Source organism: Centrocercus urophasianus, unplaced genomic scaffold (genome assembly GCF_019232065.1).
Source record: "Centrocercus urophasianus isolate 14NV4802_14NV808 unplaced genomic scaffold, USGS_Curo_1.0 seq_15, whole genome shotgun sequence".
Classification (NCBI taxonomy): domain Eukaryota; kingdom Metazoa; phylum Chordata; class Aves; order Galliformes; family Phasianidae; genus Centrocercus; species Centrocercus urophasianus.
In genome coordinates, this window is record NW_024884697.1 from 7,113,829 (window position 1) to 7,127,882 (window position 14,054).

Consider the following 14,054-nt stretch of genomic DNA (forward strand, 5'->3'; position numbering starts at 1 on the left):
CCTACTGGTTTTTATAAGGTTAATACAAGATTAACATTTGCAAATTTTATAGCTAAATTCACTTTCAGCTTCAGATTTTGCCACTAGGATTCATAGAATCACAGAAACATTAAGGCTGGAGAAGATGTCCAAGATCATCTAGTCCAACCATCCACCTACGCCAATATTCCCCTCACTAAACGATGTCCCAAAGTACTACATCTACTCTTTCCTTAAACACCTCCAGGAACAGTGACTCAACCACCTCCCTGGGCAACCTGTTCTAATACATCACCACTCTTTCTGAGAAGAAATATTTCTTAATATTCAACCTGAACTTCCTCTTGTGCAACTTGAGGCCATTCCCTCTTTTCCTATCACTGCTACCTAAGAAAAGAGGCCATTCCCCCACTTCATTGCCCCACCTCTTTGCAACCTCCTTTCAGGCAATTGTAGAGAGAGATGAGGTCTCCCCCTGAGCATCCTCTTCTCCATACTGAATAATCCCAACTCCCTCAGCCACTCCTCTGTGACTTATTCCCCTGAATTCAGAGATGATATGGAGGCTCCCTGTCACAATACTTCATGCAAGCCAGCAGTCACTGACATTGTCTCAAAATTGGGGAGGGAATAATATTAGGAAATCTGAAAATGTGAGTAGAAAACAAACTATGAAAAATACTATGAATACTTTAACTTATCTTCTTTACTTGCTATCACAAAACTCAGCTAATATCTTTATAGCTATTATTAACTTTCCATTGAATCCCTTAACTGTTATCACCCCTACAATTCTGAAACATTAAAAATATATTAAAATATTTAAAAAATACATTTTAAATTAGATCTACTGCAACATTCTTCCTATGCATGCACACCCACACACACACATTGCATTAACACAACTGTGTTACTTGCTTTTGCCTGAAAATGAGAGAGCGCCAGACACAAATCCCCTGGATTGATTTTATCCTTGCTCACAACTCTTTTGTCTTGATTCTAACTCACTATTGACTAATCAGACCTCTGGCTTGGTCTAGGGTATAAAAAGCATCAAAGAAACTTAGCCATCTTTGTTCTTCAATCACTTCCACAAGGGGCTTCAGAGTACACAGTCTAACTCATTGTGCCTTATACCACTTCATAATCAGCACTCATCCAGTTTTCCTGTCACTAATGGCAATGAAGGCATCCTGCCTAACTTGGGAAAACTATAGCCTTGAATGCTGATGACTTCTGAACATGATTCAGATGATACTTACACTCAACCTTTGTGTTTCCTGGGAGATTGGCCTGACTACTAGGAAATGTACAAAAAGTTCATTCACTTTTTTTTTTTCTTTTCCCAGCAGCAGAAAGGGATATTATTTAACTTTGGAGATTTGATAAATATAAACTTTAAGGGATTGGATAGTTAATGAAAGCATTCTGGTTTCATCAAAAGAGTCTCTTTGCAACAATCATGGTTGAAGAGTCCCTCAAGGCATGGAACCTTCTTCTATGTTGCTGAAAGGATAATATTTAGAACAGAGAAAATCAGTCATTCATCCCTCACCCCCACCCTGATTTAAGTTGCACGCAGTGGATAACATTCATCCAGTAGTGGCACTTGCCAAAGCTTTGTCTATCTTTTTAGATCCCATAGAGTAAAAATGGAAAGGAAACAAGAAGCCTAAATGGGTCAGTGAATGCAATAGGTTGCCACTGTTCACAGTATTATAGAGACATGAGTAAGAGTCTCTGGAATTGGTTTGACCTCAAGGTGTTCAGAACCTCAAAATAATACTGCTTTTACCCTGAGTAAGAATTACTTGGTTACTGAATCTGGTCTCCGAGACACAGAGGAAATGACTACAGCATTTTATAACATTTTTAGTGCTTGGGGACTATCTAAGTCAGTGGGTGGTGAGCAATTGCATTGTGCACAACTTGTTTTGTATGTTCTATATGTTCTATTTATTATTATCATTATTATTATTATTATTACTATTACGCCTTTGTTTTCTGTCTATTGAATTTTACCTTGAGTTTTACCTTTTCTGATTTTCTCCACCATCCTCCTCCTGGTAGAGTTGAACAAATAGCTGTGTGGTGGTTAACTGTTCATTGGTTAAATTGCAACATCATTCTTGAATGGTAGATATTATACTGGGTTGAAACTAGTTTTGTTCATTTGTATCAGTGATACTTGTCAATTCTTGGTAAATACTAACGCTTTGATCTCCTCTGAATATGGCTTTAAATTATGTGCTGATGTCCTTATATTCTTTGAGTTTAACTATTCAAGTTATTGAGACAGAATGGAAGTAAGTATAAAATCCATCTGACAAATTAGACATCAAAAATCTATGGCTGATCAAAGAAGAATTTCTTTGCATATGGGGGATATGTTGCAAGTCTGCAAAGGGGAATATATTTAGCAGTCTTATTTCATTTCATCTTAAAAGAGATGTCAAAAATAGGTCAAGTGTATCATAGCCTGGAAGTGCTTATTTCTCTATACTGACATTGCAAACTTAGCTATCAATGTCTATTGCAGAAATCCCAGCAGAAGTGTTTATATTTTCATTGTCAAATGTGATAAAGATCTTACACATAAAGTGACTGATGAAACACTCCCGAGGCCTCCACTCCAAATTTGTCCAGCTTTTGAAGAGCTTTATTTATTTAACAATAAGAATTTAAAAGGAGTCAGCTTAGGGCTAATTTTATTTTTCCTGACCAGAGATTCTAGTTGAATATGCAGGGGCACAGATTTCTGTATGCTGCTGCTAACTTACTGACTGGCAATGAAGCCTGGAATAAGTGCTAACGAGGAATGACTTTGCATTTTTCTGTATTATGGGTTCAACTCAGGAATATTTAGTGATGATAAATGTTCTGTCTGATGTAGTCATGAGAAAATGTAAAAGTACAGCTCAAAGAACACTCCACTTCTTAAAGTATTATAAGAGGAAAATGATACTTCGAAAAATTAAAGAGAGAGTGTTAAACAGAGAGCAAAAAACAATTCCTTGTGATAATGGATAACCATAATGAGATGAATGAAACCACAATGGAAAGAAGACTGAATAGCTCTTTTCAAGCCTCAAAGATATCTGCTATTGGAAGTTTTGGAGTTGCTGATAATTAACATTTCCTGGTTTCAGGCCTAAAGCTTTGCTACATATGGCTGCCCCAATACCTTGGAGGAAATTTAATGAATATATCTGAGAACATGTATCTCACCTCATGAACAGAGTATGTATTTTTAAGTGGTAACAAGTTCATTTCTGAAGAATAGGGGAGAACTAAGGTGTGGAAAAATGACTGATTTCCAAAGATGATAAGAAAAGAAGGTAGTGTTTGACTTGGAAAGTGAGCCTGACTTTAATTTATGCTTCAAAAAGCCTTGGCAAATTGGAATAATAAATTAATTAGAGAAAAAGAAAAAGGAAAAAGAAAAGGAAAAAGAAACAAAGGTAGAGGAAAAGGAAAATAAAAATGGGAAAAAATAAAAATAAAAAGCAGAAAAAAGGAAAATAAATAGGAAAGAATAACAAGGAAAAGAAAAAAAGTATGAAACATTAACAAAAATAGAAAAAAAAAATAGCTATCATTTTCTTGGGTTACAATTTACCTCCATCAAGAATGTAACTTTTTTTTTTTTTTTTTTTTTTTTTTTGAGTAAAAACTATGAATATGGGGATACTGGATTCATTATCAATTCAACCACTGTTTCTAAAATACTACACATTTTCGAGTCTGTAATAAGGAATAAGTAAAGAATAAAGCATGAAAAAGAGCGAAAATGGAAATATATATGTTGTTTATCCAGTATCAAACATAAGTGCATCAGGACAAGCGACACATGATTAAATTATTAATGTTTAGTTAATTACTGTATGCTATCTGTCAGAAATTGTTGTCTGAAAAATGGTGGTTATTATTATTTATTGAGTTTATAAATTAGTTGTGAAAGTCTCTATACTAGTTTACACTCTCTCACAGCTAAGAAAGGGCAAATGTGTGGACATTGTCGTGGATGCGCAATAAGTTTATGTACCTAAATCCTAATTAGGATGTGCACCTCAGTGCTTGAGCCATGGAATCTCTGTGTGTACAGAAGAATGCAGGAATATGGAGTACATCTTTCAGAAATATGGAAAAGTTTATCTTTATTGCAGCAACAACTTTGTGAACTGCTTAGAACAATTTTCCCATTCCACATTAAAGAATTTTGAGGATAACAACAAAGAGATTTAGCATCAAGTAAGGGCAGATTACTCTGTTTCCAGGAAGTAGATTTTCCTGCAAGAAGTGATTTAGTTCAACAAGACTTACATCATATGTTTACAAAGTATTCAATGGATTTAAAATTTTGTGGTTATTTTTTTGTTTTGTTTTGTTTTGTTTGTTTGTTTTTAAATTATTCACAGAAAATGATGAAATTTAGAAGTTTCATTAAAATTCATAGTGGTGAAATTTGCCAAAACTGAACACTTAACAGTTGTATTTCTCTTCAGAGAATGCTATCACTGAAGATAGTGAAACAGTGAAAAACCATGAAAGGCTAAGTGCATACTCTCTTTCTGAAATGATCTCTGGGGATACCAGACTTCTCACTCAAAGTCTCAGTTTAATCCATCTGCAAATTTATTACAGGCATCAAGCTCAATAGCGTTATAAAGGGAGTGTAGGGTATCTATGACCTCACTTTCTTGAACACGGAGAGGAAGACTAGAACTTTAGGCCCCTGGGGAAAAATCCACTTAACCCCTTCCTGATGTTAGCAAAATGTTCATTGAAGTGGAAATGCTTCAAAAGACCCCGCGTTCAGTGAATCTCACCCCATTTAATGCTATTAATTGATTAACTCATTGAATTCTGAATTAAAAAAAAATAGTTCAGTTATAATAATTCAGTTTCTTGGCCTTTCAAATAATAGTAAGTGAAAGCGATATACATTTATAAATTTATCTCTGATATCATAGAATTATTGAATGGTTTGTGTTAGAAGGGACCTTTAAGATGATCTAGTTTCAACCCTCCTGGTATAGGCAGAGACACCTCCCACCAAACCAGGGTGTTTAAAGCCCCATCCAGCCTGGCCTTGAATGCTTCCAGGGAGGGGGCATCCACAACCTCTCTGAGCAACATGTTCCAGTTTCTCACCACCCTCACAGTTAAGAATTTCTTTTAAGCCTAAGTTTTAGTCTAAGTTTTAGTCTAATTCTACCCTCTTCCAGTTTAAAACCATTTTTGCTCATCCTGTAGCTACCTGCCCTTATAAAAAGTCCCTCCCCTCCCCTTTGCTGTAGATCCCCTTCAGTTACTGGAAGGTCACTCTAAGGTCTCCTGAGAGCCTTCTCTTCTGCAGGCTGAAGAGCCCCCACCTCCCTCAGCCTGTCCTCATAGGGGAGGTATTCTAGCCCTCTGATCATTGTATAAATTAACTACTTTTAATATGCACACCACGGTCCATTTAGAAATAGTATGCTGTTCTTTTTCCTTTAACTGCATGGTGCATAGTTAAATATGAGCCCACCTAGCAACCTGTAGAAGAATCTTGATGAATAGATATAAACTGTTACATCTGCAGAGATTATTTCTTAATTCAGAACTCTGGAGGTGTTGAATCCATATTCAAATCATTAACAGAGCATATAAACTAGCTTCAGTGTCAAGAAATTTCTTTTCCCACAGAAACTCATTATGGTAAAAGAATTCCCACCTGAGGCTGCAGAGTACGGATATTAACAGCTAAATTGGATTAAAGTATACTCTAAACAGAGTTCATTCTACTAGATGGACTTGTCAGAGTTAATTTCATTTTGTAATGGAGTGTTATATCTCAGTGAAGTATTTCTACAAAGAATGAATGAAATGAAACTTCATTCTTTGTTTTAAACATAGATTTGAGTATACAAAAAACATTCAAATAAAATATATTACATAATTCAAATATATTTTATATAGCTGCAGCTATTGCTTTAAGACACAGTATTTTTAAAAGCCAGACAACTTGTGCTTATGTAATATATCTCGAACTGTCAGAGAAAGCCTGTCATACTAAAATAGTTATTTTTCTGTGAGTTGTCTGATAACTGGCCCATGTTCCTTCATAGCTCTCATGTAAATCTTAGAAAAATGTAAGAAAATCTCATTATGATCACAATATGGTCCCGGATGTTTTCTAAAGCCAACAGTTCTTCCAGCCAACTTAATTCTCTTGCTCTGGGAAGGACTCCTCCCTTTGTTTTGGGAGCCCTACAAGTTGTTTCTGAAATTCCAATGTAATCACCAGTTTTATAACAGAAATCCCATGGAAGTAGACTGACAGGAATGTGTGCACTTTAGATAAATCTGTGATTTTTTTTTTAAAGACTTTTTTGTAGCTCTGTTTAGCGGACCTGTATAAAACCTCAGTCTTACAATAAGGAAATATTTTTCTTCCCAAATTGTCAAAATATGGCCACTTTTTAAATTTCAGAATGAGCATATTCATATTCTTCTCTATGCTGCTGCTCACGACACATCTGCAAAGAAATCAATTTTCAAATCATTCTTTAAAATTGTTCTCTAAGTTGCTTACGAATAAGCAAGCTAACATCAAACAAAAACCACTGGCCATCATAGTGATTACCAACTTGACCATTGTTATCTCATTTTCTTAAAAACTTTTGGCTCATTATGTACATCTATTTCACCTTCTACTTTATTCTTCAACCTTTGGTGGCATTATTTCTAAAGGAATAGTACTCTGAGCTGCTACAGTTAAGATCCAATGTATCTCCTTCTGTCGCATCACGTCAACTTTCTTTTAGTTTTAAAACAAGACTTGGTGTTTAGATCAAGATTAATATGCCTACATGAAATTCAGTTATGTGTGAGACATCTTTCTTTTATATTTATATTGACAATATAATCAACTACCAATAGAAAGAAGTGAGCAGTTCACCTCTAAGAAGACATAAAGTTTAGTAAACTATTCTAGACTTAGACTTACTGTCATAACTGTACTGTTATTTGAGATTTCAGAGCACTCAAGATACACGGTCAAAGTTGTAGGTATGGTACCTCTCCTGTGATTTTCCAGACCTACACTTCAGGCCATCTTAAATCACTTTGGAGATCTTAGTTTAAACCTTAGTCTGAAACTGAATTCCATTTTTGCCATGTAAATTGTAATCTAGATTACATGGATTTCATCTGTCATTAACAGAAAGACACAGTAGCTCTAACAAATGATTTGGAAAATTTGTAGGAGTGATATGACCTACCTGATGCTCATGAAAAATTAGCTCATTTCAAATGCATATCTACATTTCTTCTTTTCTGTAGACTCTTTTACTGGGTCATACAGAATGTATTGCTATTCCATAATCTGGCTACCTTTCAATTACTAAAAACATTAAATTCCAGAGATTAATGCCTGAACCACAGGCCAAGTGGAAAGGCAAGGCCTCCATTACTCAAAACTTCTCTCTGAAACACTGTCATTGCTCCACAGAATCAAGTCTATACCTATATTTGACTCTTTTATATTACTTGTTCTTTTACACCCAATGCTTTACAGGCTGAGATCAGGCTATGATTTCATAATAAAGACTGTGGAGAATTGGGAACTCTGAGTTCCTGAAGCTGATACACTAATCGGTTAGAGCAGGTAGTCCTGTGAATACTCTTGCTATTGCTCTGACTATACTACTTAAACTGCTGGCCCCATATACTCCAGCATTCATAAAAGACACCGGCTGGATAGTTGCCTGTATCCTTCTTTCCAGAAGGGAACACTTTCTGGAAGACTATTAAAGAAGACTTACTCTGATCCAGCTGGTGGTTAAAGTGGTGCTGATCTAGTAATTACTCTTTTAAAACACTCTTGCTGTAAGACTGTAGTCTAAATTTAGCATAGTGAATGTTTTGTTCAAAGGCCACGCTGGTCAACAATTTCCAGAGCTGGAAAATATTATAAAGATAGTTGGGAACAGCAGGCTGCCTGTTTTTTTCCAAGAGCGTTAGGAATTACCAGCACTGAAATGAGACACAGACTCCTGGTTAGCCTGGAAATGAAATAAGAACCACCTAGTCTCCAAGAGGGATCTTGAATTAATTCTGACTTCTGGTTGGAAACATATTTCATTTCCCTTTAATTCTGATGTTCTTGAAAGGTTTGTTGATTACAACTGGGAGCAATGTGACAGGAGAATGCCAACTTTGTGCTACTTGTTTCCTGAGGACAAGAAATCGAATTCCCTGATGAAGGCCTCATAAGTAAAGAAGTGTAAATTTGATTGGAGAGAGGGGTAGAAGAAGAATAGGAGAAAGAGGGAGGTTATCAGAAAGTGGAAGCTGAAAACAGGAAGCTGTAGGTGGAGTAGATAGTTGCTGGGTTGTACCTGTTATTGATCTTGTGTCCTGCGGCATTGAGTACATTCCACAGAAAGGAGTGTGTCTGAGAAGTCAATTTTACAGCAGAGATAGGACAAGCTTAGATATGGGCTTGAGCATAGTTAAGGCAGTTTAAAAAAAAGTTTCAGTGTTAACATATTTGAGAGCTTGGCTACACTATTATGGTTCTCTTCATTTGCAATCCAAAAGACTTGCATAGGTATAACAGCTGTTTTGTCTTCACTTTTTAACTTTAACTGAAGTGCTTTTGTCTTTGTTGATAATTAGTGTTCTTCAGAAATGAAATTGGAGCTATTACAGTGAAAGCTTATCAAATCCATGTCTGTATAAATTATTATAGTCATCTGTCTCAGATGTTTTAAGTAAAGCTCAATATTTGTATAATTGCAGACAAATATATTTAATGAATAGAAAACTTAGAGGTTTTCAGAATATATATTTTCTTCAAAACAAAATAACAAGCATGCAAATAAACAAAGCCACCAAAGCCGTTTATGTGAAGTGCTTCATTTTAGTTTATTCTAGTACTGACTTGAGTAAAGGAGAATATTTTATTTTAAGAACACTGCTTAATAATAAATTTGTGTTCAAGTGTTGTGTTAAAGAGTTAATACTTTAATGCTACATGTCCAGTTGTGTTTGAATGGACTTGTATGACCAGCCTTAGGGAATTTGTCCACAGCCAGTGAGAACTCTTAGAATCATGGATTCACCCATACTGTTGAGCAGTTTCATCTAGCCACATCTGAATGGACTTGTACAACCATTCTTACAGAGTTTGGTAAAAAACTGCTAATTCAAGGTGAATATTATACAATTCATCAGTTCCATAGTACACCAAGTTCTCACCCCTGTGATCTTATCACAGAATCTGGCCATGGAGCCTTATACCTCACTCCATCCTCTGCGCTGTGTCTCTTAGAGTCAGCATACCAAGCTCACCTGGTGCTGGTAACAATCTAAGGTTTGCAGGTCTTATTTGTCAGAGAACTGTCATGGAATGGATTGTTTTCATATTCCCTGTAACCCACCATGGATCCCATCCACACTTTTTTTCTTTTAAAAGAGGAATACCCCAATATGTTATTCCCAATAACTAGGTCATATAATCCTCCCTGTATCTACAGTCATTCAAGCTTCTCAATATTTAGATGGAATTGTGAAGATCACATGCAGCCTTCCTATGAGAGTTAGAACTCAAAGGACTCTTGGGCTACTCACTATTTATGGGGTAAAATGATTGGCTCAAAGTTATAATATAGGACATATATATATATAATAGTATGTATATAATATATAATATATAATATATAATATATAATATATAATATATAATATATAATATATAATATATAATATATAATATATAATATATAACATATATTATATATTATATATAATAGGACAGTGTTATCACCATCAGTCCAGAGCAAAGCCTTGGTTATAATAGCTAGGCTGAAGAAGGAGTTTGGAGGCAGAAGGGAGCACACCATGATACCACTGGAATAGTTTCTTAATTTCCTTTGGCATCTGAGGGACCTAAGCAAGTGATTCATATTATATAGATGCTTAAGTGTGTCCATGAATAGGACTTTGACACAAAGCCCCAAAAGTGTATTAATGTATTATATGTAGCCTGTATAATATGTCAGTAAACCAGAAATAAAATGGATGCTTGTGCCAAAAAACATTTCACGATATGTAACATGAAGAATAGTACATTGTGGTTTACCACTGTAATTCATTTTTATCACTGCAGTTCAACTGATTTCCTGAGAGAAAAGGTAAACAGGGTAGAAGAATCAGCACCCATGTACCTAAGGAGATTTATTATCAAATAAGTGTAATAGCTATCCTTCAGCAATTTGATAGAGACCAAGCAGTTAAAACAGAGGCCATACTATTCCCTGGGCTCTCAAACAGTAGATAAATAAAAGGATTCCTAAGATATGGTTTGAAACTTTGTCAACATTCAGCATAGAATTCTCAAATGTTAGTGAAAGGCAGAAACACTCTACTGCAGAAGAATAAATTAGTTTAGCAGCTCCGCAGTTCACTCAGTTCACTAGTTGAGAAATATCTTCCCATGTGATATAAATTGTTTTCTTATTTTATCGATTTATTTCATAGGTGCTTGCATTTTAATAATTAAGAACCTTACTCTTATGCCTAGCTGAAATACAACTTGTTTTCATATTAAACCCAGAATTCAAACTGATAGTCAGGGAGCACATAGCGCATGTTCAAGCAAAAACTCCAAATAAATCATTGTTGCAAGTAAATCCATTGCAGAGCCTGTAATTTGAGAGGAATTAAAGGATCAAAAGAGATGAGATGTTTCTGCCTAAATTCCAGGGCTTAGTTTAGGGTCTGAAAACAACAAAAGTTTCTTCTAGATGGTGTTAGGAAAGTCACGGCTTCTATCTACATTGTCTTAGGGATATAACATTTGAACTCTTTGTATTGAACAGGGTTGAATCTAAAAGACTAGAATAAAAATAAAGGCAGACATTTGGAGCTGGAAAAGTGATGATGGGTAGGTTAAGATGTGCAGGCAAATTCCGCAGGGTGAAGCTGATTCAGTGTAAAGGCAAGAGATGAAAGCGCTCAGAGCATGGGAGAACTATGATGAATGAAAAAGCAGGAGTGTAACTTGTGAACATAAGGATACCACCTGGAAGCTGGTTGCCATATGAGAGGATGGCACATGGAGCAGATATCACACAGTAAGAAATATCTGATAATCTGCTCTGAGATTATGGGAATAACGCTTCAAAAAGTAGTTCACAAATATTTCCAGAGATGGTATGTGGGTGGGTGTCAGAATTGGTCATGGAGAAAGGAACTGAGATCAGCCCCAGCCCTGAGATGACTAGGCAAGGCAGTGGAAATGGGATATTTCTGTTTTAGATGCCTAGTTCCCAAGAAGCTGTATGAATGTATAGCTATGGCAACACATACACTCAGAAACAAGAAATATTCTGAGAGTTTCTAATTTTAAGTGTTGAAGAAGATTTAAACAACAGAGTTTAAATTAGTCTGTTTAAATTGGTTTCCATGGATTGTGAATTGAATCTCAGTTTTGGTGCAATGACTGAATTATAATTTAACTGACGATAGAGGCACGTGATTATTTCCTATAATGCTGCCAAATAATCGGTGCTCAGATAGCTTTACCTGGCGCTACACTTTCTGGAGGTCATAACATACATTTGATTGAATTTGCCTGATACTTGAAATAATTAATTTTATTAGTGGAAATGAATGAAAAAGTAGGAGTTTTGTCCATTTTATGTTTTCAAATGGGCCTAAAGGTAAACTTTCTAAGCTGCCCTATCTTTACTGAAGTTATCCCAAATACTCACAAATCAACTTTGTTGAGTCTAGTCCCCAAGCCTTGGCTTTGTTCAACTTCTCCTTCTCTTAGAGGATTTACTCAAGAGAAGACTACTTCAAATTCCTGGGTTAGTACAGATACAAGATCACCACCCCCACTTCTTCTCACCCACTCTTCTTTTTAAAATCCACAAAAGAATACACAAAATTCCACACATTCATTTAATTGAGCCTAAACTACAATATATTAAAATATTCCCCACAAAAACCTCATTGAGTAGAACTTTTCATCTAAGCATGTCCAAATCCATCCATGTTCACATGTTATGTTTTTTCCAAAGTTCCCAATGGAAAATATTTTAAAAGAATACAAGAGTCCTCTAAAAAACACCCAAAACCTCCCTGGTTTTATTGCATTTCTAGTATATATGGGTGTCTAACACATCACTTATGTATTGTATAATGAAAAAACCCCAACATTTTTAATTCTACAAGTTCTTTCAGCCACTAGCAAGATTTCTAGCAGTTTTGTTACTTTTTACCTTGCTGTAAATTATGTTGATTGTTATGTTTACTTTGGTGTGTCATGAAGCAAAATTAGAATACTGCAATAGAAACAGGATTTGAATGTCTATGTTGTCTTATATTCAATGCAACATTTGAAAGGTTGCTTAGAACAATATCTGAATGAAAATGCCTTTCACAAACAAAAAGGAACATTAACATCTGTTTTTTTTTCAGTGTATTTCCTTGCAGATCTGCTCAGTCAGATTATCTGTGTTTGAAAGGAGGGAAAAATGAGGGAAGCTTCTTTCTCAGTTACTTTGGATATATTTTGTCTCCTTTCATGAGCCATATTGAATGCGAACTGTGAAATAAACAGTTGGAAATCCAAAGTGTAGGGAGTAAAAGCAGAATGCATTACTTGATTAGGATAATTCTAAAGTAAGTTTCTTTTAGAATATGGTACTTTGCATGTGATGTCAGTGTTCAGACAAGGACTGTGAACTGGGTGGTAAGAGACATCAAGTTCAACCCAACTCAGACTTGTCCATTTCACTGCATCACTGGGAGCCTTAAGCACACAGCACAATGTTCATATAATTATCTATGGAAAAAGTTAAAAGGGTTCTAATTTGCTCAAAGTACTTTCAAACCTCAAAGGAAAGGTTCAGTGTTGGAACAGTATTATCTTACAGACTAACCCCCTTTTTCTTCTTTTCTTCTCCTTAATGTATATAACTAGATGTACTTTCACTGTAATGAGCAGAAATGATCATTAAGATCATTGCTAATAATCTGTAATAATTTGCATTTATAGAACCATTTAGAAATATCTCTGTATCTTCACAACATCTATATTGGGGAGCATTAAAGTCCTATTCTTTCAACAGATTTATCAAAGCAATGCTTTTTTTTCTTCAGTGATTTCAGACTGTAAGTAGAACTTGGAGCAATAGAGAAGAATTTCCATTTATTTAACTAGTTTGTTTTAGCTTCTTCAGAGTTTATAAGGCTTTATATCTTTGCTAATAAGGGACTTTATGAAGGTTTTTGCACTTCTAAATTAAAAACAAGCAAGCAAACAAATAAATGTAATGGATTTGGATGAAAGAGATCTGAGATAGAGCAACAAATTTATCATCTTCCATCTAATTGTGAAAATTGTGACCTAACTAGGTGAGAGTTCAGGTTTTGGAGTCACTGATGTCTCACACTGTGATTCAGTTTTGTTTAGAAAACTTTAAAAAGTAATGATCTAATACAATGGTATCTGACATAATGAGCCATGGAGCAATTTTGTTTGAATTGCCAATTTGGATACAACATGGCACACTCTAAGTTGTCTTGGTTCCAGTATGAAGATCACTGTAGTCAGCATGGCTTAAAACTTTCATAAGATAGCCTAGTGCACTGAGTAAATCCTCAAGGGACTGTTTTTGAAATGCCACTGCTGCTCCACCACTGACATCCAGAACTACGTCCAGAAAGTAATCATACATCTACATTTTTGCATAAGTACGTATAGAAAAGAGGAGGGTTCCAGACTGGATAGGGAAGCCAGCTTGTGGAACTTCTTATGTGTTGTGGATAAACAGAGTATTTTAGGCCCTGAGATGTCCATTTGGAACTTCTTCAAGAATGCAAAAAACAAGCTTAAATGAAAAATTCAATATTCTGAAACAACTGAATCTGTCTTAACATAAGAAGAAATAAGAGACAAAACATTTTACTCCCTTATTGAAAACTAAACTCTTAGTCTGTCAAAATAATTCAAAATCAACTAAATCTCTCTCTTTTTTCTTTTTCTTTTTCTTTTTCTTTTTCTTTTTTTCTTTTTCTTT